Source organism: Manis pentadactyla, chromosome 11, assembly GCF_030020395.1.
Source record: "Manis pentadactyla isolate mManPen7 chromosome 11, mManPen7.hap1, whole genome shotgun sequence".
NCBI classification, from domain to species: Eukaryota; Metazoa; Chordata; class Mammalia; order Pholidota; family Manidae; genus Manis; species Manis pentadactyla.
In genome coordinates, this window is record NC_080029.1 from 32665933 (window position 1) to 32688867 (window position 22935).

General features: G+C 48.3%; 1 long non-coding RNA gene across 2 annotated transcripts; it reads left to right on the forward strand.

The window, feature by feature from the left end:
* Positions 1-8745: 8745 nt before the first annotated feature.
* LOC130679679 (uncharacterized) lies at positions 8746-16407 on the forward strand. 2 transcript variants are annotated; one of them, XR_008992702.1, is made up of 3 exons: positions 8746-9000; positions 15336-15427; positions 16079-16407. It is a non-coding gene; the product is annotated as an uncharacterized LOC130679679 (long non-coding RNA). The 2 variants fall into 2 exon arrangements; XR_008992701.1 differs by lacking the exon at positions 8746-9000 and adding an exon at positions 14271-14470.
* Positions 16408-22935: the final 6528 nt, after the last annotated feature.

Genomic DNA, 22935 nt, shown 5'->3' on the forward strand with positions numbered 1-22935 from the left:
ACAGCCCACTGATCTTAGGTGTTTTGCTGCAAATCTCAAGATAAGGATTTGGGTGCAAATGTTTGAGAGGTGATCCCAGGAAAGCCCCAATAGGGCAGTGGGTAGGTGAGCCAGAGAAGGGAAGGTAGCGAACAGAGGGTTTGTTATCAAGTCAGTTATCTCTGGGGGGAGCTGGACCTTGATCCTGCTGGGATTATCTGGGAGCCAATAGAGGATGCATGCCTCAGAGACAGCACACCCAAGGGGCAAGGGAGCTGGAGTATTCATACACCAGTCCTTCAGTCGTGGGCTGAGGGCTGCACAGCACTTCTGGCCTACTGTCAGAGCAGGGAAGTAGGCTCTTGTGGCCAGAGAGAGTCCCCAGGCAGAGATACAGGTGCTGGCAACTGGCAGTTGGACAGGCGTGCACTGACATGGTGAGGGTGAGGAGACATGGGTGGGACACCAGTTGCCTCTACAGTCCCCATCTCCTCTTTCTGAAGCTCAGAGTGCCTTGCAGGGGTACTGTGCCTGTCCCGTATCAACTAGCTTTTGCTGCATAATAGACCTCCTCAAAACTTAGTGGCTTAAAATAACAACCATTTATGTAGCTCACAGTTTGGTCGGTGGGCAGTTTGGGCTGGGCTTAGCTGTGTATCTCATTTGTGCATCTGAAGCCAGCTGGTAGGTGTGCTGGGGGCTGGTCAGTCTAAGATGGCCTTCGCGGGGACAGCTTGCTCTCGTCCTCCAGCAGGCTAGCTGAGGCTTGTTCTCACGGCCTCAGCTGTGCTCCAAGAGAATGAGTGTAGGCATGCAAGGGCTTTGGACGCTTAGGCTTGAAACTGGCACAGCATCACTTCCACCACATTTTGTTGGCCAAAATAAGTCACCGGGCCTGCTCGGATTCAAGGGGTGGGGAAATCAATTCTTGGGGGAAGCTGCAAAGTTATATTAGGGAGGATTGTTGCAGGCAGAGGAATATGAGCAGCCATTTTTACAAATAATCTACCACACGTCTTTTGCCTTTAGGCATCTTGTGATCTGGTGGACAATCAAAACCAGTGTTTGTTGAACCCCTTTGGACATAGTAGGAGTCAGAAGCTGTCTGGGTCAAGCGTGGAAAGGTCACCGTCCTACAATATCTCTTCCACTGATGCTTTCTGTTAAACATTGTCCTTTCTTAGGTCATTTTTAAGAAAGCAATTATTTCTGAAAGACAACACATTAAGTCTCTACTTACATAGACAGTGGTTCTGTGTGTGTGGGGAGAGTAGAAAAGAGCTGAGTGGGTCTGGAGAATGTAGTGCATGTTTCTTTTCTTTTTCACCAGTGTCTGGCCCTTTTCCCATGTTTAGGGAATTCCTATCTTCCTAGTCCTGATGGTAGCAGCAGAACCTGTCACTTTAGAATATGGAAGTTCCACGTATTTCTTTTCCCACTTCCCTTTACAGCCAGGGCACGGGTGTAGGACCTGGGCTTTGCCAATCAGACACACCTGCCCCGTTACTACCCCATTCAGGAGGTAGTAACACAAATAAGTAGGGTTGTAAACTCTCCCTGGGGGTGGTCTGAGTTCCTGGGGCAGTGGTGGCTGTGGGGTTAGAGGCTGGGTCCAGTGCCCAGGGTTAGTATGTTGGTGGCACAGGCCACAGTGTCCAGTGTCCGCACCAGGTGTGTTTTCACTAGACAAGTTCTGTGATGTGTTTTAGGGGAATTGCTTCTGGCTGCAGAGTCTAAACCTGGTTCTCTGAGCTCTCCCAGAGATTATGTGCAGTATGCAGTATCCTTTTAGTGTATATCTGGTTTGCTTGAATCAGCCAGACATGATTTCTGTTGCTTGCAGCTAGCGGTTCCACATTGTATGGTGGGGATGGAGAGAGAAATGAACAGAAAGAGAGGGAGAGGTTGACAGAAAGAAGAAACTGGTTCTATGTCATTGTTTTGTCTGGAAACACTGGGTAATATTTTGAAAGCATGTGATAGTTTATTAGTGTTTTTAAAGTAAAATTTTAGAAATAAAGGGTTTGTCCCTTTAAGAAGCCAGCTGAAAACCAGATAATTCTCTGAGAGAGAGGGGCTGATGTGGAGACATAGGGGTATTGTGTGCTTCCTGTCTGGAGCCCTGGAGCAGACATAAGGGTCTGGGATGCTTCAGTGGGAGGGGAGAGGTGGCATTAGGGGAAGACATGAAGCAGTCATTGATCCCAGAGGAAAAGAGCTGGGTGCAAAATTTATTATTTTTCCCTGAAGAACATCCAGGATTGGATGGGGACACTGTAACAGTGAAGTTGAGTCAAGAACATGTAATTTGTATTTAGTGGTTTACTTTTTTAAAGCCCTTGCTTAGCTAATAAGCAGATATTTTTCCTTAATAGAAGACATTTTTATAGAAAAACATAGGTAAGCAGATTACATGGGATATTATTGCTTCCCTCAGTTTATCAACCCTTAAAAAAAGTTTACTTTTGAGCTTAAAGAAAGTTGGCAGCTACTTTGAAGGTCAGTGGCATCACCAAGAGGTATTAGTTCACTTCCCTAAACACAGAAGAAATGCACTTACAAAGAGCCTAGTCAAAAAGCTTCCAAACAGTGTAAAATATGGCCTTGCTCTTTACCTTGGGAGGAGTGACAGTTCTTGTCAAGACACGGGGGATGAGGGGCAGGTGGCCAGCTCTAGTGTGTTTCTAGTGTGTTTGGACTGCCTGGGGGTCACCCACCTCCCACCATCATCCAGCTTATGTTCAAGGGCTTCCTGCAGGTCCCCAGCCTTTTTCCTTCGCCACCCTGCTCTTCCTGAGTGACCTGTGCATTCCTTCAGCACTGTCTGGCTTGGAAGAGAGCAAATTCAGATGTCTTCCCAAGGTCTCAGGCTAACAGAGCTAGAGTAGTCAGGGAGGGACAGACCTCCAGGCCAACGCACCTTCAGAGGGACGAGATGCTCCCAGACTTGGGAGCTTGACCTCTATGTGAAGAAAGGCTGGACCTCTGTGTGAAGAAAGCCTTCTGCCCCTCCTCATTGCCTAGGGATGTGGGCTTGCAGAAAGGATGTGGGAGGCCTTTGATACTAAGACATCAAGTCTACCGTGATTGTAGTGTAAGCCCCTCCTTCCAACCTAGGAACCAGAAACATTCTTGTAGTTTATCTACATGGAACCAGCTGGGTGTGGACTAAGCATGCAGAGTTCAAGTCTTCACAGGTCAGGACTGCTGTGTGTGAGTGGCCCTCACCTGCAGTGTTCACTGTGCATCTTGGAGGACAAAGGAACCTTATTCCTAGCTCTTGGTGCCATTGACTGGGGATCTTCAAGTGGTCAACCAGCCCATAACCGTTGTGAACATTTGTGTAGAAACTCTTCACCTTGAACGACTCTCATTTCATTTGTTCCTTGCCACAGTCCCTGTTTTACAGATGGAGAAACTGAGACTCATAGAGATCAAACGATTTGTCCAAGGTTATGGAAATAGTAAGAGGTGGAAACCAAGTCTTTTAATTCCAAATCCAATGCTCTTATAACAATGCCTCACTATTAATCTGGAATTTGTTCAAATATTGCATTGAAGAGGCATGACTTAGAGTAGAGGTTTGAGAGTTGTCTTCCTTCAAAATGTTATACACTTCAGGAATTTTCCAGCCACCTTTTTCAAGGCATCAACCCTGTGATGGTTAATTTTATGTGTCAGCTTGACTGGGCTAAGAGATGCCCAGATAGTGGGTAAAACTATTATCTTGGGATGTCTCTATGAACTATACCACTGGCTTTCCCGGGCCTCATGTTTACAGATGACAGACCCTGGACTTCCATAGTTGCGTAAGACCGTCCCTCATACTAACCCTCTTTCTATGTTATCTCTGTATATCCTGTTCGTTCTGTTTCTGTGGAGAACCCTAATACAAACTCCAATTTCTCAACGAGTGAAATATTCTCACTGCTGCCAGCTCACACAGCCTCCTCCTTCACCAGACAGGATATGACCAGTAGTCCTGCACCCTCCCCTTCTCTGTCATCACCTTTGGGTGTTTGGTGCACAGTAGGGTGTCAGGGAGCTTGAGAGACCACAGGTCAACAGGCCCATCTTCCCCTGGCATCAACTTTAGTGGAAAAGTTTTTGGGGAGAATAATACTACAACATAGGTCTACCTACCATATAGAAGAAAGTATACTTTGAAGACTAGCATTTATCTTTCAAATTAATGCAAATAAATTATTGCTTACAGCAATTATTCCAGAGACAGGCCTGGATGTTCTAGAGATGGCTCAGTCCCTCCATAGGCTGTGGGGGTTATTGGCTGAAATATAATGCTCATTATTTGAAAGGCTCAGTGGGTATCTGCCACATGCCCCAGGACAGTGTACTGAGCTGTTGTTTTTCTCATGTATTGTTAGATAGGTTTTCTTGTTAACCCTGTTAGGTTAACTATCGATGAAACTCTTGTAATAACAGCAAGTACCTACTATGTTCCAGGACTAGGAATTGGATGAGGGTGAGGCAAGTCAGGCACTGGGCATACAAAATTTAAGAAAGTACCCGGTGCCAGCTTTGCACAGCACTGAGAGAAAGTGCCTTATTGAATTGTGCACTGTAGGCTCCTTGCTTGCCTCCCTCTGGTCCTGCTCTAGCTGGATTCTTTCAATACATTTTCTCATATGATCTTCACAACAGCCTCATTTTCCAGACAGGGGAAGTCTGAAGTACATGGTAGTGAAGAAACAGGCCCAAGGTCTCACAGCTGGTTCTAGCACACATGGGTGATTGACACTGACACGATCTCCTTTTGTTTTAAAAATGGCCCAGAAAGTCATTTGCCCTGTATAATATTGGTTCAGGAGCGCAGATCGCTAAATTTCCAGGAACTTTGTGAGTCGGTTGTTAAACACAGTTGTTATTAAATAGTAAATTAGACAAACTTATAATTAAATAAATAAATTGTATTAAAAGCAAATGTAATAGAACCTCCCCTACTCCCCACCCCCCAACCCATTGCTTCCTAAATTTTATTCTACAGGATTGGGATGGAATCCAGGCTTTACCACTTACCGGCAGTGGGACTTTACCATGTGGTGAGTGCCAGAAAGGAGGGAGGAATCCTGGGAAGAGTGGAGGATTCGCCATGCTCCCTGGGTTCAGGGCCCAGGTTCACTCCCACTGTCTGTCAGTTTTCTCGTTTGTTAATCAGGAGCAACTACTATTAGGGTCAGTTTTCTCATCTGCAAATTGAGTATCTATTGTATCTCTCACGTGCTTTTGAACACATGGCTTTTGAATACTTGCTGAACATTCATTATGTGCCAAGCACTGTTCTAAGCCCCTTGCTTATATTTTTTTGTTAATATTCCAGCAACCCAATGAGATAAGCATTGTTTTTTCCCCATTTTCAGATGGGGAGATAGCTTCAGAACAATTCAATACCTTTCCCAAGGTCGCCCAGCTGGAAGGTGGCATGCCAGGAGTCCATGTCAGGCAGTCCCTTGTACCTAGGAGATGCTCAATAACTGTTAATATACCAGCCCCCACAGTTCACATCTAGGATATGTCTTGGGCCTCAGTTTCATTTTCCTTAGGAGCTTCTAGGTCAGGTGTTCAAAAACATGAAGGTCCTTCAACTCTTCAGATGGTGGGTCCCAAAGCTGACCAGGCCCTAAACAGGCGGGAAGAATTCAGACCTTGCACCCAAACCCCACTGTGCTCCTTGTCCCAGAGCAAGGCAGAGATGGCGGCTGCTTTGGGGCAAAATTCCCTTCTCTGCAGGGCGGGTAGAGGCCAGCTCCTCCCTGCGCCAGAGGAAACCACTTCTTCCGGACATTCTCCAGGGCGGATACATTGTAGGAATCAGTCACAGGCCGCAAGGAAGAAAAACACCCGCTTCCCATGCTCCCAACCCAGCTTATGGAAAGCTCCAGGCTGGAGCTCCCTGAGACCTCTCCTAGGTCCTAGAAGAAACAGGCTCCCCCCTGGGGTGATGGCCTTCATAGTCCGAGGCCTAGAGGGGTTTGAGCAGAAAGGCTATTGCTTTGAGGCTGAGGAAGCAGTGGGCCTGCACGAGGGAGCCTGGCGTTGCGAACCAGATGAGCCTGGGCTTGAATCCCACCTCTGCCTCTTTCCAGCAGGATGTTCCCAGTTAACTTCTCTGAACCTCTATTTTTTCATCATTCTCATCACATAAAATGGGAGCATTCCTACCTTATGGACTCTTCAGGAGTTTAAAAATTAAAGAGATGTGTATAAAACATGTAAGATAGATGGTGGAAGGAATGGAATCAATGTTAAGTGAATGAACACCCATAGCAGTTGTGCTCCAGGCACTGTGCTAGCCAAGAAAGATTCCAGTAGGGGAGGACAAGAGTCCAGGACCCCGTGCAGAGGCAATGAGCAGGTGATGTGGATGTGGTGCTGTGGTAACGATGTGGGGCAGGGGCAGAGAGTACGTGGCAAGTTCTAACTTGCCCTGTACAAGCTCTCACTGAACAAGCAACTGCTGAGACCTACTATGTGCTTGTGGGTATAATGGAGGATGCAGCTATGAATGCAATCCAGCCCTTCCCTCTCATATTAAAGGAGGTTGTAATAGACATGAAAAGTTAAATGACAATATAAGCAATAAAAGCCTTAGAGACAAAGGTACAATAAATCATAGAACGAGGAATACAGCACTGGACCACTTGAGAGGACCAGGTGTCAGCAAGGACACTTGTTCAGACTTGCAGGAGAGACCTGCCGGTGAGGGGCTTCTTGTGTACCTTGTTTTAGCAGGAAGGGACCTGGCCCAAGTTTCCAGCTGTGCTTGCTTTGATCCCAGGCAGCTGGGCTGCATCTCTGCCTCTGTTGCATGGGCCCAGGCCTGAAGCACCACCAGGCCTTTCTCCTCGGGACCTTGAAGCCGAGCTGGGCCCTGGCTTGCCAGAGTCCCCTCTCCTGTCCATGCAGGGAGAGAGAGAACAGAAGCTCAGGAAACGAAGCTGGTACTTAAATGCTTTGTGGGGTGGGGTTTGGATAGGAACTGGCCCTTCATCATGTATCTTTCTGCTCCTGTCTTGGCTCCTCTTACAAGACTCAGTCTCACTGGAACCAGGTTGACCTTCCTGGGTTGTGGAAACAGGAAGAGTGAGGCTGGCAGGTCAGAAAATGAGGTCCTTTGCAAACCCTCTTACTCTGTGGCTCCCCTGCCTTCCCTTTGTGTGAACTGGGGGTCTCCCATGGCACATTGACTGTTGTGACAGTGTATTGGTGTTTGGGGACATAGCCTCTTGGCATGTGTGCCTTTACGCTTTACCATGAGGTATGTTTGCTTCCTACGCAGTAACAATTCACCCACAATAAGCAGTAAAAAAAAAAAAAAAAGCATGATGATATCCCAACTCAAAGATGTTCTGTGCCCACTTGACATTAAACAGAGACCTGTTTTTAAAATTGGGGGATGCAGAGGAGCAGATGAAATGAGAAGTCCACCTACCTACTAGTTTGTGGACTACCCAGCATGGCTCTGTCTCTGTGTCTGCCACATTCCCCCCTGGTCCCAGGAGCCCCGTTCTGTGAACCTGTGCTCATCTAGGTGTGTTTCCCTATGCGCTTTTCCATGCTACCGATCATGTTATTCTCTGAGAAGACAGCTCTTTTTGGAAGAAATAGGCTGAATGCCCCTCTGCTCCTTGTGTGGGTGGGACTGTGAAGGGAGGCATCAGGGGGTGGTGATTACTAGTGTGGGCTCTGAAGTTGAGTAGCCTGGGGTTCAATCCTCACTTTATCCCTTGCTCCTTGCATAACCTTGGGGAAGTCACTTGACCCATTTGAACTTCAAGAGCCTCCCTTGTGATATGCAGGTAGTTAAAGTGAGAATCCTCATGGAGAGCCTGCCCGGATTTAGCGAGATCATGTGGTATGAGGGAACCTGGAGCAGGAGACCCACCTGGGGCTTCGGGGCTGCTTCTTGCTGTGTGGCACTGGGAAAATTACCAAACCTCCTGAAGTTTGCTCATGTCTGGGGTGGGGATTCATGCCCAACCCATTTCACAGACTTGCAAAGAGGGGTGGGTCAAAGGAGCTCTCGGCATGGTGAGGAGCACGCAGTCAGTGCACAGTAAGTGTTAGCAGTTATGGTGGCTGTGGCAGGCTCAAATGAGGGGATGGGAAGGGACAGGAAGATGACATCCTTCCCCTCCTGGCTCTTTCTGTGGTTCTCTCAGGAAGCCATCTGGATGATGCACAGCCCTGAGGCCAGGCAGGGCTGCTCCCTCCGTGGCCAGCCCTCCCTGAGGCACCCTCTCTGTGCCTCTGGGGAGTTAGCCAGGCCACCAGTCACACTGGCTGGGCCCATGCCCACCAGCCACAACAGAACCACATGCATTTTGCAGCCTCCTCGGTCTGGAAGCTTAGACTTCCGGCCTCTGGGACTGTGGGGCCACCTCCTCTCACGACCTGGCCATGTTTTCATTCCTAACCATCCTCACTAACCCAGAACCCGTGGGATTCTCTTGTCTCCAGCAGAACCGCAAACACCTCCCACCCCCTTGCTGGTATGATGGTTAATTAAATGTCCGTCAATCACAGAAACCAGAGGCTGCTATCAGATGACTAGCAAGAGCTGTTCACTCAGCCCTTTCGGGAGGGCTTCCTGGGGCTGGGTTTCCCAATTCTCAGCGACATCACTGCTGCTCATCCACTCAGGGTGATTGCACTGAGGCTGGTGACCAGCTGTTCTCTGTCTCCTGGGGACAAGCAGGGAGCTTGGGCTGCAGTGGACAGTGTGTTTGAGAGAGACCAAAGGGAAACCAGCCCGCCAGATTGTTGGGCTGCTGTGAGCCTCCAGCCCTGGAGGTCTTTCACTAACGGGATAGGGTTTCATCTCTCTGGAATGTGTTAGGACAGCAAGGCCTAACCCATCCTCTCTGTCCAGATGAAATTTGTCTTCCATGAAGGACTGGGCCCCACTTCTGAGCTCCATAGAACTACATGGAACTCCTAGAATATATATAACACAGAGCTCCACTCATGCCTCAACAGTCCTGAATGATTCTCTTTCTCCAGGTATGTATGTTTATGTAACTCCCTCGAAGGCAAGGACCAGGTCCCATTTGATAGCCACACATCACTCACCATGGTGCTGGATACTTAGTAAGTATTTAATGAGGCCTTATAGAAGTTAGGTGGCTGCCAGTAAGAGAAGAGCAGAGCTTGAGAGGATGGGTCACAGAACTGGTGGGTTTGAAGAAGCCATTAAAGGCCTGGAGTTTGGGGTGCTGCCTAAGGAAGGTGGGCTGCACAGTGGAGCTCCATGATGCGATCAGCCGGAGAACATATGCAGCCTGGGGAGAGAGGGCTGGGGTGGAAAAGGAGAGGTGATGGGACAAGGGAGACAACTCACTAACTTCAGAGCTTTGTTGAAAGCCATCCAGGGAATCCCGTACATGCCCCTCTCTGTGTCAGTGTGGGGTTCAGACTGGGTAGGCCTCTGCTGGCCCCAGCTGGATGAATGTGCAGTGCAGGGGAGTAGGAGTGGGCTCTGGTTTCAGGACAGGTGGCGACTTGGGTGTGTGGAACCAAAGAATGAGCCTTCTGGCCAGGAAGGGGACAGGGAGACATGGCACTCAAAGTGCAAGCCTGGCATGTGTCCGGGCCCTGTGCCATTAGGGAGACATAGAGCCCTGGGGTTGGCAGAACCTGGGCTGACCCCTGGAGCAAGAAAGAGTGAACAAGAGGTACCTGAGTGATGATTACATTTGTGTAGTGTTTCACAGTGTATGGAGGGCTGTCACATCTATTGGTTCATGAACGGAGAGACGACTGAGGAATTTCCATTGCTTCCACCCTGTCTGCTCTGGGAGGGAGTGAGCCCCACCCTTCCATCTCCCCCCCCTGTTTCTGGGCCTGAGAACTTGTACTAGGATGGGCAGCTGTGGGGCAGGGTGGAGGTGGGATGAGGCTCTGGAAGGGTGCTCCTTTGTCTCTCCCTTAATCTTGCCTTCTCTCCTTCCCACTCCTGGCTCGTCAGGATTCCCAGGAAGACAAGGATAGACCCCTTCTTTCGGTGTCTCCTGGAAGAGAGGCAGTCTGGGCTAGGAGGGGGACCAGAGCTTCTGGTACCTTGTTGACGTTATGATAATCTGTTTATTTCCTCACCTGCCCTACCTACTAGGTCCACCCGTGGCTTTCCATCTTGCTCTGCCAATGGCCCCATAAATATGTCTGCCATGTGATGCAAAGGTCACTAACCTGTCTCCCACACCAACTCAGGTTTCAGCCTCCTTCCTGCCAAACGGCACAGATGGCAGCCTCAGACCTGGCTTGGAGAAGTGCTCTGATATTTCTCCATAAGCACACACACTAATCTTTCCAGCCTGGGGATTCCAGCTTTGGGAACTCCAGCGAACCCCTGCAGCTTGTCCTTAGCTGGCCGGGGAAGTAACAGAGTCAGAGGAAAGGTGAGCAGAAGCCCAGGAGACAGATGTTTTGACAAGGAAAAAATGGGGTCATGTATTAAAGAACAAGAAAGGTTGGCCACAGAGGAAAACTGTGTTCCTTGTAGAGATGGGACAAAATGGGCCCACATGGAACATTGGACTTAAGAGTATAGGATGAGGAAGAGAAAAGTCACAGAGCTGGGCACAGATGCACAGATGTGGTCTGGCTCCGTAATAGGCACAAGTAAATTTGATGTATATGACTTTGAACTAGTAAGATCAACAGGTGAAGGCATGGCTATATATTTTTTTATAACCAGTGCACTCACCTAGAATTCTTAGGGTAGGATATGGAAGTGTGAATTAGATGGGTCCATCTTTAAAAAAAATGTGATATTACAACCCAAATCTACAAGACGCTGTCCCTTAAGGGTCACAAAGAGAAGGAATGGGATGTTGTGAGTGTGACAGTCAAGCATAATAAAAAGTCCTTGGGGAGCCCTGGGCTGTGCAGGAAGAGAGGTGCAGGGTACATGCAATCTATGGAGAATTCAATGTGATCTACTGGAATCAGGTGATTATTTTCCCAGTGAGAGTCAGTGGGGAAATAGAATAAAGACTTAAAGTCAGTTTTACTGGGACACCTCTAGTGTATAAAAATGAAGCCAGGGTATGTGTGGTTATCTTGTGGTAACTACCACAAAATCTTGTGGCTCACAATAACAAAGGTTGTTTTTCATTTGTACCACATGCCTGTTGGGTGTTGGCTGGAGGTCTGCTCAGTGATTTTCACTCCTGGGCTGATGGAGGGACACAGGGACTCTGATCTGGGACACTGATGGTTTCACAGCAGAGGGAAGAAACTGACATAATGAATTGCTCACTGAATCTTAAAACTTCTGTCTGGAAGACACACAAGTCACTGCTGCTCATATTTCATTGGCCAAAGCAAGTCATATGGCCAAGCCTCCAGTCCCCTGGGAGAGGGAAGCGTAATTCTCCTCCAATGAAGAAGAATAAAGTCTGCCACCCAAAGGTCCTTGAAGTCAGTTCTTCTTCAGGCTATATTGGGGTCCAGCCTCACTAATTCTTGTGACATGTAGAGGCCTCATAATCCAGATGCAGACAATCTGGGGTGGAGTGATTAACCAGTCACTAGAACATAAGTGCCATGAGGGATGAGTCTTGGTCAGTTTCATTCACAGGTGTATCCCAAGGGCCTAGAATGGCCTTTCAACATATATTTGCTGCTGAATGAATTATAAATGGGCTTAGGATGCAGTTTGACCCTTCTTGCCTCAGCCAAGGAGTATCTGTGTCCCACACTCTGGTATCTTCAGGTGTGGAGGTGGACATCCTTGGAGAACCTGTAGCTCTTGGGTGGAACAAGGTAGGAGAGACTTCACCTGCTGCTGTGGGATGTTATGTTTTCATATGTTTTCCCTTTTGGTCTAGCCTGGGAGTCAGCAAAACTTTCTGTAAAGGGCAGATGTTAAATATCTTGGGCTTTGTAGGCCATACTGTGCAGTCTCTGTTACAACTCTTCATGCCTGTTGTAGGATGAAAACAGCCATAGGCAGTATGTTAACCATCAATGTGGCTGTGTTGCAGTAAAACTTTATTTGCAAAGACAGGCAGAGGGTTGGAATTGGCTGGTGGGTCATAGCTCGCCTACCCTATTCTAGCCGCAGGGCTGACTTCTTAAGCTCTTGCTTTCCCCCACGTCCTTTTCAGAAGCATCTTAGAATCATGCATTTATCACTCTCATCGCCATGAAATGAAGTGACACAGTATCGTAGTTTCAAGACCTCTGGCTGTCTGCCTTTAGTTAGGGCTTTGGTTTATTTTCATCCAGGGATCATGTCCATCTCCAAACATTCCTCTCCCGGCAGGTTTTGGGTGTCACTTTACTGTTGTAAATCCCAGGTGCTCCACACCATTGGTACCTCATCTGTCTTGCTTTTGGGGCATGAATCCACTCGCCCTGTTTGACCTTCTCTAGGGGTCCTGGACTATGGTGGGGGGAGAGAAAGGTGTGTGGTTGCCTGAGGGGCAGGAGCGTGCCATTCCTGTCACAGCTGGTTGGTCTGAGAAGTATAGAAATCTGTTTTCTTAGGGATGTGGCACAGATATTTTCATTTCACGGAACCTGATGCCTCAGACTCGCCGATTTTTTGTCAAGCTGGAATGCCTCTGGTGTAATATGACAGTCTGGAGAGTATTAGCCGGCCACCCCCTCTTTCTGGGTCAGTACAAGACTTATGTAATTAGAAGTCCAAAGAGGAGACAGGCAGACAGTGAGACTCACTCCAGCCAACAACCTTCCCACGCAGCCAGGATTTTGGAGCAGGAAGAGACCTTGCACTTAATGAATCCTCCTCCATCTGGTTCCAACTGGATATTTGAACATCAGGGCCACAATGCAACCCTCTTGTCCCTGTCCCGGTGCAAAGCCAGAACTTAGGACCCCATGGGCACCCCACACACTTCAACAGATTTCCCGACTGCGGCCCACCACCCCTCCCCATCTCCTTTAACAAGAAAAACACATCTGTGCCACCATCCTGAGGGAACTGGGAGGGAAGGAAGGAGGGAGTGGGGAGCCTCCCCAGTGCAGACAATCAGAGACTCGGCCTTGACTCAGGTTGTTAAGATAGGGCTGCCTCCCATGTCCAGCTGGCTGTGAGCGGGGACCCCGGGGAGCTCAAGCCCTTGGGGAGGAGGGGCTCGCCCGCCAGAGAAGATAAAGGAGAAAAGGGGAGGAGTCTGGCCGGCTCCCACCTCCTGGCTGCTGTTCCAGCCTAGTTGCTGAGCTGGAGAAAGAACTGATAACAGATAAGATGCTTGCTTTCCTGAGGCCTTGTTTACACAAGCCTGGGTTCATGCCGCTGGTCTGTGGGGGTGGGGCTGGAGGGCTGTGTGCGCCGAGGGAAGCATGGGGTTTCTGCACTGAGACTTGCTTTCAGTGGGCCAAGGCCCGGGTGGCGTATAGATCTCCCCCTTACTGTCTGCCTCTGCCCCTGCAAGAAGCCAGCTGGGCGATGGCCCGAGCTGAAATACAGGACTTTCCACCCTTGGAGCGGGGCCTTCCGTAGCAAAAGCAGTGGGCATGGTGGTTCTGACTCTCACCTGGTCTCCTGGGACCTGGGCACCTGGGAAAGGGTTTCCAGCCCCAGGAGAGCCTTGTGGGGACATGTTTAAGCTAATTCAAGAACTCCCTGCCCTGCTTTTTCTGCATTGTCTTCCTCAGCCTCCCTGAAGGAACTTGAGTCTGAATTGCACTATATCTGAGAGTTTAAAAATATTAAAGGACAATTGCTATATTGCCAGGTGCTGTGCTAGAGAATAGGGAGAGAGGAATGAACAAAACAGATACAGTCTGTGCCCTTGTGGACAGTCAAAATAAATAAATGAATCATGGTCCAAGGTACGATATGCTATGGAAGCATATGGCAAGGACCTAGCCTTCCTGATGGTTGGGAAAGACTTTCTGAAGTGTGAGCAGGATTGACTAGACAACTGAGAGACGTACAAGGAAAGAGCACCCTGGGCAGAGGAGATAATACGGATGAAAGCAGTGAGGAAGCAAAAGAGAGTTGGGTATTTTGGGGAAAAATAAAGTAGTGGTGTTTTGTGAGACCCAGATGGGGAAGGATGCAGTAATGAGAGATGGGGCTGCGGAGACTGGCAGGGGCTGGATTGTGGGGGCAGAGGGAAGGAAGAGGGGGGACCTGGAAGGAGGAAAAGAATGGGGTGATGGTGGGCTGGTTGGGATAACAGGTTGGAGGGGTCCAGGGGACTTTCCTCTACAGAGAAGTGGGAACCACAGTCATCTCCGAGATACTCTGAGGTGGTAACACCCAGAGCAGAAGCCTCACCAGCCTCACCTGGTTGCCTTCCAGTGTCAGTGTGCAGCAGATGCTTGTGGGTGTTCCTCTTGGCCTCAGCCTCACTGTGGCAGATGTCTGTCTGGTCCTTCAGCCCATCCTTGGTCGTTGGAGGTGACATCAGACTGTCATTGTCATTCCTGGATGGCTAGCAACTCTGAAGCAGGACGGGCGGGATCCAGGTTGAGGACTGAGCTGCAGCTCATTCAGGTAGAGCCTGATCCTTTGAAGCTGTCTGCATCTGCCGGCCACCCCCATCTTGCCCTCATAAAGTGGCAGTTAGAAGGATCTAGAACACCTTGCTTATGGCCAACTCAACCTGAGTCACCCCCAAGACCCTCCAGCAAGTCATCCATCTGCCTCCTACTCATCACTTCCTTCACTCCATTCCATTCAGTGGCTCCTGAGTGCTTACTGACACTCAAGCGCAAGCACAGTGGGTACCTGCATTGACTCAAGCTCCATCCTTGGTCCAGGAAGTCTCAGAGCTGGTAGTATTAAATTTAATGGTCAAGGTGCAGCCTCCAATATGAGACTGTTGGGATTCAAGTTTTCTAACTACCTCAGTGACCTGAAGGAAACCACTTTTGCACCTCAGTTTCCTCATCTGTGAAACAGGGAACAGTAGTACCTGTTGCATGGGCTGTTGGGAGATTAAACAAGAATGTTCCTGTAGCAGGGTATGTGCATGGTCAGTGGTCAGTGCATTAGTTGGTAGTGTTTATATACATCAGCTGCTCACTTTGGGAACAGGAAATTGTTAGGAAGGAGTCCTTTTGGTGTGTTTTACTGAGAACACAATATCACAGATATCTACCTTAACAGCAACTATTTTTACTTTTTCTATTCACTTCCAGTATTTATCATGAGATCGTAATAAAAAAATCCAGAAGTCCATGGAAATTTTTGCTTACTTTTCTTTTCATCTACTCCAGCAAACCTGCTATATATAGACTCAGGAAATGACCGTGCTGCATTTGATCCACCCCCACACCCAAGCAAAGGGGCAAGGATCCTGGATTTATATTCCTATTCGGTCCCTTCTGTCTTATGTGATTGTGACTATGTTTCCTAGCATCTTGGAACCTGTTTCTACTCATCTGTTAAGCGGAGATAATACTACCTTCCTTGGTTATGAGAAGTAGCCACTAGCATGGACGAGGACAGGTAAATGCTGGTGTCCTGCCTCCCTCTGATTTAGTGCGGGGCTCTGAAAATGCGAGGTGCCAACGGGTGGTTGCCACCAGGCTGGCCCAAGCCCACCTCCAGCCTCCCCACAAAAAGCCCCTAACCAACCGGAGAGGACTGGGGTTCTCCTCTTCCTTAAAGACCAGGGTCAGTCAGCCTCTGGTTCATTCTCTGACACCTCTGCAGGGAAAGGGGGGGCCATGCCAGCTTCCCCAAGGTTGCCCTATGAACTGGCCCATCAGAGGAGAGCTGGGCTTGGGAGAAGGCAGGGGGAAGCCCTTTCCTGAGGCCCTTGAGGGCTCCCTCCTCTGTGGTCAGGGTGGGCTGGAAAGTGCTGGGGAGAGGGACTGCGGGACATGGGGTGGGTGAGCCGCAGGGTGCAGTATTCAGGAAAAGCTGATGGAATGAGCCAGGCACAATGAGAGAGAAGCTTCAGTGACCAGGACTGGGGCTCCTTCAATCAGGCTGGTGGGAGCAACCCAGCTGAGTTACCCAAATCCCCTACCACTCCCCAACAAAGGGCCTTTCTCAAACACCAGGACAATGTTATATTAATAGGAAGCAATTGCTTATGTTTGCAGAACACCTTACAAATCACAGCATTCTTTTACACCCATTTTCTAATCTCAGTCTCACAAAGAGGCAGAAAGGGAGGTAATGTTCCCATCTGATGGATGAGAAAATCGAGGCTCAAAGAGGCCAAGAAGCTTGAAAGGGGCCACGTTCACACAGCTGGAATGTAAAGCCAGGTCTTCTGGAGCCAAGGTACCCGCCACTGACAGATGAGCTCGAGTTCTACAAGCAACTGGTGGTTTGGCCACCCCAATAATTGAGAACTTTCTTCATTAAAAATTGTTTAAAATGAAAGTACTATCTGGCCTTTATTCCTTTTCAGATTCATTGGCTTTTTTTCTGAGTTGGGAACTGAGTCCACAGGAGGAGCAATTCTCCAAGGAACAGAGATAGAGTACCTGCGGTCAGCAGGATTTGTGGAAGCCCTGGAGAAGGATCTTCAGTGCCGCTTGTTAATAGGTGACTAATTGAGGCCCCAGCCTCACCAATAGGATTAAGGGCCTCTCCTGTATTCAGTGTGTATCTAAGAGATCACACTAACAGACGGTGTGAACGTGGGGCCTTGGGAAGCCCCTTGTCCTCCTGGGCCTCAGTTTCCTCATTCTGTAAGCGGGTGAACTTGTTCTCCACCCAGCCCCACCTACCATCCCAATTACCTCAATTTGACTTTCTGTGGCAGGTTGGTGGAGTGAATATTTCTTAGAATTCCTGGAAACTAGTCTGGCTCTGCTATTACCAAAAGGTGGCCCTGGATCTGCCACTTAGCCTCTCTGGGTTGCAGTTTCCTTACATGTGAATTGCTGGGGGTCCTTCCAGCCCTGATGTTCTCTGCAGAAGCTATTCACCAGGGGCAGGCCCAGAAGACTGTAGGAAAGTGAACCCTAGGGGCTTGTCTGGGCAGGTCTGAATGGAGGTTCCTTGCAGAGAGCAGGGGCTCATAGAAGCCAATGGAGGGGAAGGGCTCAGGGCAGAGTGCCTGGAAGGGCAAAGTTAGGAGATGGGGCTGTGAGGAGGGAATTGGAGTCCCTGTCTATCTTCCCAGGACTTACCCATCTTGCTGGGCTATCTCAAAGGAAATTCTAAGGCCCTGATCTAGCCTGGGGAGGCCCTTTGAGAAGGCTGGAGTCAGCTACGTGACCCCTGCTCAGTGAGACATGCCTGTTTACCTTGAAGGCTTGCCTGGTCAGCTCTCTGCTGAGTGGATCTGTGTGAGGCAGGCAAGGAAGAGAGAAATCCCTTGCTGGGGCTTGCTGTGGAGGCCAGCACAGCCAGGCTAGCATGGGGTTAACACTAAGCCCTCTAGGCAAACAGTATCTTTGCTATCTGGTGTTTGGATCCCAGCATGGAGGAAAGGCGGAGACCATAGGCAGCCAGTGTGTCCAGAGCAGCCGCTGTGTTATCTCAGGAGAGGGCAGAGAAGGAGGAGGGGCCGGCGGATGGCAAGGCTGGCAGGCCTGCAGATAACGGCCAAGCCGTTCACTCCAACTGTCTCGCTCTTTCCCACCAGGCCCATTGCTTTCCCTGGCCCAGGAGCCACCTCTAGTCCAGCTGCCTTGAGAGGCTTAGAAACTCATTCATTCTTCCTTGGACCAGGTGAGCAGTAGAGGGGTCTTGTGAAAATGGCCTCCTGGCAGATAATACGACCTGAGTTCCAGTTCTTGCTCTCACTTCTGGTAAACCCAGTCTCCCCTCTGTGAATCAGAATCCACCATTTGAAGAAGGCGAAGGGTCCCTGTGGCCACTCCTCTCCCTCTGGCTCATGAGGGTATCTTCCGGATACATGAGGCCATGTTTGTCACAGAGCTGTGGGTCCATAAGTAGGCCCTAGGAAAACATGGAGACTTTACATACAAGAAGAACCCAGTAGTGTTATTACTAATCAGGCCCTGGCCACCATGCTGAGCCCAGGCGGGATGTGGGGATGTGGTTAGCCAGGCCCAGACTGAGCAGGAAGCCAGATACACTTCCTTTTTTCCTTAGAAAACCTCAGAAACCTGGGGCTCTCAGCTGTTGGAGTCAGCTGAATGCCATTGCCCAGGAGCCAAGGTAGAGGTAATGTGTTGGTTTTTGCATCTGAGCTCCTCAGTCTTGGGAAATGACACATGGCTGTAATCAGCTTCACAGGCCATCACCAGCTGAAAAATGTGACTTTGAGGCCATTAGCCCTGAGGGTTCAGTACCCTCTGCAATGGGAGGGTAAGATTGGGGGCAGCTTGTGAAAGGTACCTCCAATCAGCTGGAGACCAGTGTCCAAAACGTAGAGTCCAAAGGCAGATCCCAGTTCTGCTGCATGCCAGCCACGTGACCTTTGTTGTGCACAAAACTCTCTGTGCTTCAGTTTCCACATCTGTAAAGCCAGCACCACAATAACAACACATGCCGTGTAGGGTTGTTGCAAGAACTAAACATGATCTAGAATGTTACTGGTTTTGGTGAAACACTTGGCTCATTGAAAATTCTCAAAAAAAGGTACACAAGGGAGAGAAGATAGTCTGAAATTAAGGCAAGCAGATGGAGAGCATGCCAGATGCCCTTTCCCAGTCTTGGGATGCCATGAACTGAGAACTGCTGGGGTAGAAGTCCAGCATAGACCTAATGACATGGCTGAAGACATCAGTCCAGGAGTGTCTGGCTCAGGCAACAACATTCTTTGGATGCACTTATTTGGATTAAGGGAACAGGGGTTGCACAGTAGGAGCTCGTTTCCACTGGGATCCATCTTCCTTTCTCCAGAGCATGCAAACGGTTTAGCTCTTGAATGCCCAGAGCCCAAAGGCCTTTGGAGGCAGGTGTGGGGAGAGAGGGCAGGTTCTGAGGTCAGAACCCAAGGCCAGGTACAGAGACTTTTATTCTCCTGGAAGCTGCTTGTTCCATCACCTGGAACAAATTTCTTAACAAATAATCCCCAGGCAAATGGTGAGGCTGCAGACAATAGGTCTTGCTGCTTCCGAGGCTGGGCCTTGAGCATGTCCTTTGACCTCTCAGAGTCCATCATAAGCAAGCCTCCTTAGGGGTGGTCGTGAGGATGGAATGAGGTTACCACATGCATTGACACTGCCAGGTTGTGGGGCAGTGACTCCCATGTCAAGGGGCAGAGTTGCTCATGACCTGGAGTGAGCAGGAGGGGATTCTAGGATTTTCTCTATCACAAACATGGCCTTTGAGGCACTTAGGTAAAGAATAGGTACAGCCACCAGCTCAGTAGGCAAGGCTGAACAGGGAGAAAGGTTCTCAGCTAAGCTCGCCAATAATTTTTTGGTGCCACCTTAAGAGAAATCGGTTTGGAGCCTCAGTTCATCTGTAAATTGGGCAGGGCTTACCCCTCTTCCTAACAGAAGGAACAAATGAGAATTAATTAGTAAATGTGGCTGTCAAATGTGGTTGGTGTTATTATTAACTTAATGTGTTTGTTTAAACGGGTAGGCAGGCTTGCTCCAGCCAGGCATGTGAGCTGCCAGCCAGCCAGGTTTGATGGGAAATCCATTTGATTGTTTCCACATGGGAGTTTACAGCACAAATAATTAGTTGCAGTGATGGAAGGCCTTGGAGGCAAGGATGAGGGGCTCTGGTGATGGATTTTGCAGTCCTGTGCATAAAATGCCGATGTGGTCCCTAAGGAGAGGAGTTACTATACTAGCAAGGGGGGGCCCCAGGGGCTTAGGCGCCACAGTCTGAAGCCAGCAGGCTGGGTGACCAAGGGGTGAAGGGTGGTAGGGGGAGGAGGAGGCTAGTGCTGAAAGGCTGGTTTGTAATGAACAACCTGAGTTTTCTAAAATGCGCTGGGGTTTGAGGGTCAGCAGGTAGCATCTCTGCTCCGAATGCCACTCTAGATGACCCTGGCTTCAGCTGTGTTTTTTACTTTACTTCCACTTTGCTCTTTATGTTTATTTTTCTTTCCTTCTGTATTCTGGGATCCCATGCTCTTAGTCTTTTTCTCCAGGGCAGAGTAGAAAAGTGGCCCAAAGCATGGACTCTGGAGCCAGACTGCTTGTATTTAAATATCAGCAATTCTACTTATTAGCTGTGTGACCCTGGGAAAGTCACTTAACCTCTCTGTGTCTAAGTTTCCTCATATACGGAATGGGGATGATGTTATCGGCTTGATTGTGGGGACCGAGTTACCTTTTGTTAAGCTTTTAGTCCAAAGTCTAGCACATGGTAAATGCTGTATGAAGGATAGTTAAACAAATGAACGAATGCTCATTACCTTGAGGGCTGCCTTAGGTTGCCCACACCTTTGTATCGTTGTTCTCCCCTGAGCCATTTTAACACACAGTCTATGCATTTGACATCCCATTTGGTGGCTCTCCCCGACCCCTTGGCAGCTTGTAAACTGCCCTGCTCTGAGCATACTATGACTTTGTGAACCAGTTTTCCTCATTGGCATCTCCAAATCCTGCCAGCTGCTGTGTTTTTTGTTCTTTGAAAGTTGATTCCTCCTCATCAGGAAGAGTGAGCCCGGCCCTTACCTATACCCATCCTCACTGCGCATCTGCCTTCCGAGAGAGTCGGTCATCGCAGTGCATCCAGCAGAGAGCTGTTGCTGTGGCGTGTGGAACAGGGGTGCATGGGGGTGCTGCTGTCTTGAGTCCTGGTTAGTGTCTGGAATCCTCAGAGTGCCTGTGGTTATCTGCTGCCCTGGTTTTCCATTGGGTTAGGCCAGAGTCTTTTATGCATCAATAAAGGACATTTTATTGGCCATCTGCTCATTCCTTGCCTACTTTATTGTGACCCAACTCAATATTTTCAGGAATAAAGATAGAATACTGTTGAAAAGAGAGCCGAAAAATAAAAGCTAGTATAAACCAGGGATACAGATAAGTAATTGGCAACTGACTTCTCCCTGAAACCTGAGCAGACTGTGTGCTTGAATGTGTGTACAGGTGTGGTGTGTGTTTATGAAGTCTTTAAAGGGTTCATATCTTTCAAAACTTTAAAGGTTTCATATCACTTCTGGGAAGCCATCCTGAGGAAATGCTATAAAATTGCAAGATGCCTTATGCACAAAGATGTTCTTTACACAGTTATTTATAAAAGGAAAAATTGCAAACAACTGAGATGTCCAGCATTTGGGGTGGGAGATATAAAACTATAGTTACATGGATTTTGGTGGTTTGCAAATTTTTGTAACTTTGTGAGTTGCTTGAGATACTTAATAGGAAGAGGATTCCCAGCATCCACCCTTAGAGATTGATTTAATGGGTCTGGGATGAAATCCAGAAGTCTGCATTTTTAACATGCCCCATATAATTCTGCTACAGATGTTCTGCAGTTCACATTTGAGAAAACTGATCAACTTGATGGGATATTTTGCAGTCATTTAAAATGATGTTTACAGAAAGATTATAATAACTTGGAGGAATGATGTATAAGTAAAAAAAAAGTACGTAAAATTGTATATATAACTGTATCCAATTATGAAATACAACTATGTAAAACAAAGCAAAAATATACAAAAATGTAAACAGAGGAGATGTCAGGGTAGTCGGGTTATGGCAGTTTTCTTATTTTTTCTACATTTCTTCAAGTTCCTAAAAGTATTTCTTTTTAATCATAAAAACCTATAAACTCATATTTTTAAAACAGAAATCGTTCTTCTTGGAACAAATTAAAGGGCTTCCTACTTCCTGGGATTGATACGCTGAGGCATTTCGTTTTATCTGTAGACAGACTGAAGGCCCCAAAGCAAAGCAATGCTGGGTTCTTCCTCTTCAGATGGGCCTGGACGCCTCTTGGCTGTGCTGTTCCCACCCAGATTCACTGTAGACATGTGATACACTTGTAGAGTTATCCAAGGCACATTTGTCCTTCTCAGTCTTTGTTAAGAGGTTTCACCTGAAGAATCTTTAGCTTGGGATGGTAAGGCTGATTATCTTGTAGGGCTGGGCCTTCTTAATGCAGGCCTCTTGAGAATTTTTTTATGATACTTAGATTTGTAGGGGCTAGCAAGGTCCTCTTTCAAGAAGTTGGAGATAAGGAAAACAAAGTTGTTTTCTGAGAGATGCGCGTTTTCGTTTGCTAGGGCTGCTGTTAAGTACGGAGGGGCTTGAACGATAGAAATTCTATTGCCTCAGTTCTGGAGGCTAGAAGTCCGAGATCAAGGTGTCAGCAGGGTTCATTTCTTCTGAGGACCTTGAGGGAAGAATTTGCTCCAGGCCTCTCCTTGGCTTGTGGAAAGCTGTCTTCTCCTGGTGTTTCTACATGTCTTCTTTTTAAGCATTTTCATCCAAATCCTTTCTTCTTATAAGGTCACCAATTGTATCAGATTAGGTCCCACCCTAATGACCTCATTTTAACTTAATCACCTCTTGAAAGACCCCATCTCCAAATATCACATTTTGAGGTACTGGGGGTCAGGACTTCAACATGAATTTTGTGGGGACACAGTTCATCCCATATGAATGCATTACAAAACAACAGATCGTTGAAGACAAAGCTATAGGCAAGGACACCTAACTTAAAGAGCCAGAATGGGTCCCTGACATGTCAGATTTAACTGCTGGAATGTGTCAGCTTGAAGATGAAAAGTTAGAGGTAATGTGGGCTATTTCCACTGAGCCCTGGCCAGGGAAAGGCTGCTTCGGCCCAGGGCTACCACCTCTTTGGTCCTGGTAATAGGTCTTTATCTCCACAGAGGAGCCAGCACAGCAGCTTAACCTGCTTCTAACTGGATCCAGCTGTGGCCCTCTGACTTTCTAATCACGTGATATGTGACCTGGGGCTGGTTCAGTAACCTCTCCAAGCCTCCCCTGTAGAAATGGAAATAAAAATTCCTGTCCTGTCTATCTCACAGGCTATTGTGAGATAAGGTCCTGTGTAAATCAAAAAGTTCTGTCCCCCGTAAACAGACAGAGCAGGAGACAGCTTCCCTTACCTAGCGACAGGTAAGCATGAATCCCTGTATGAAAGCTTTG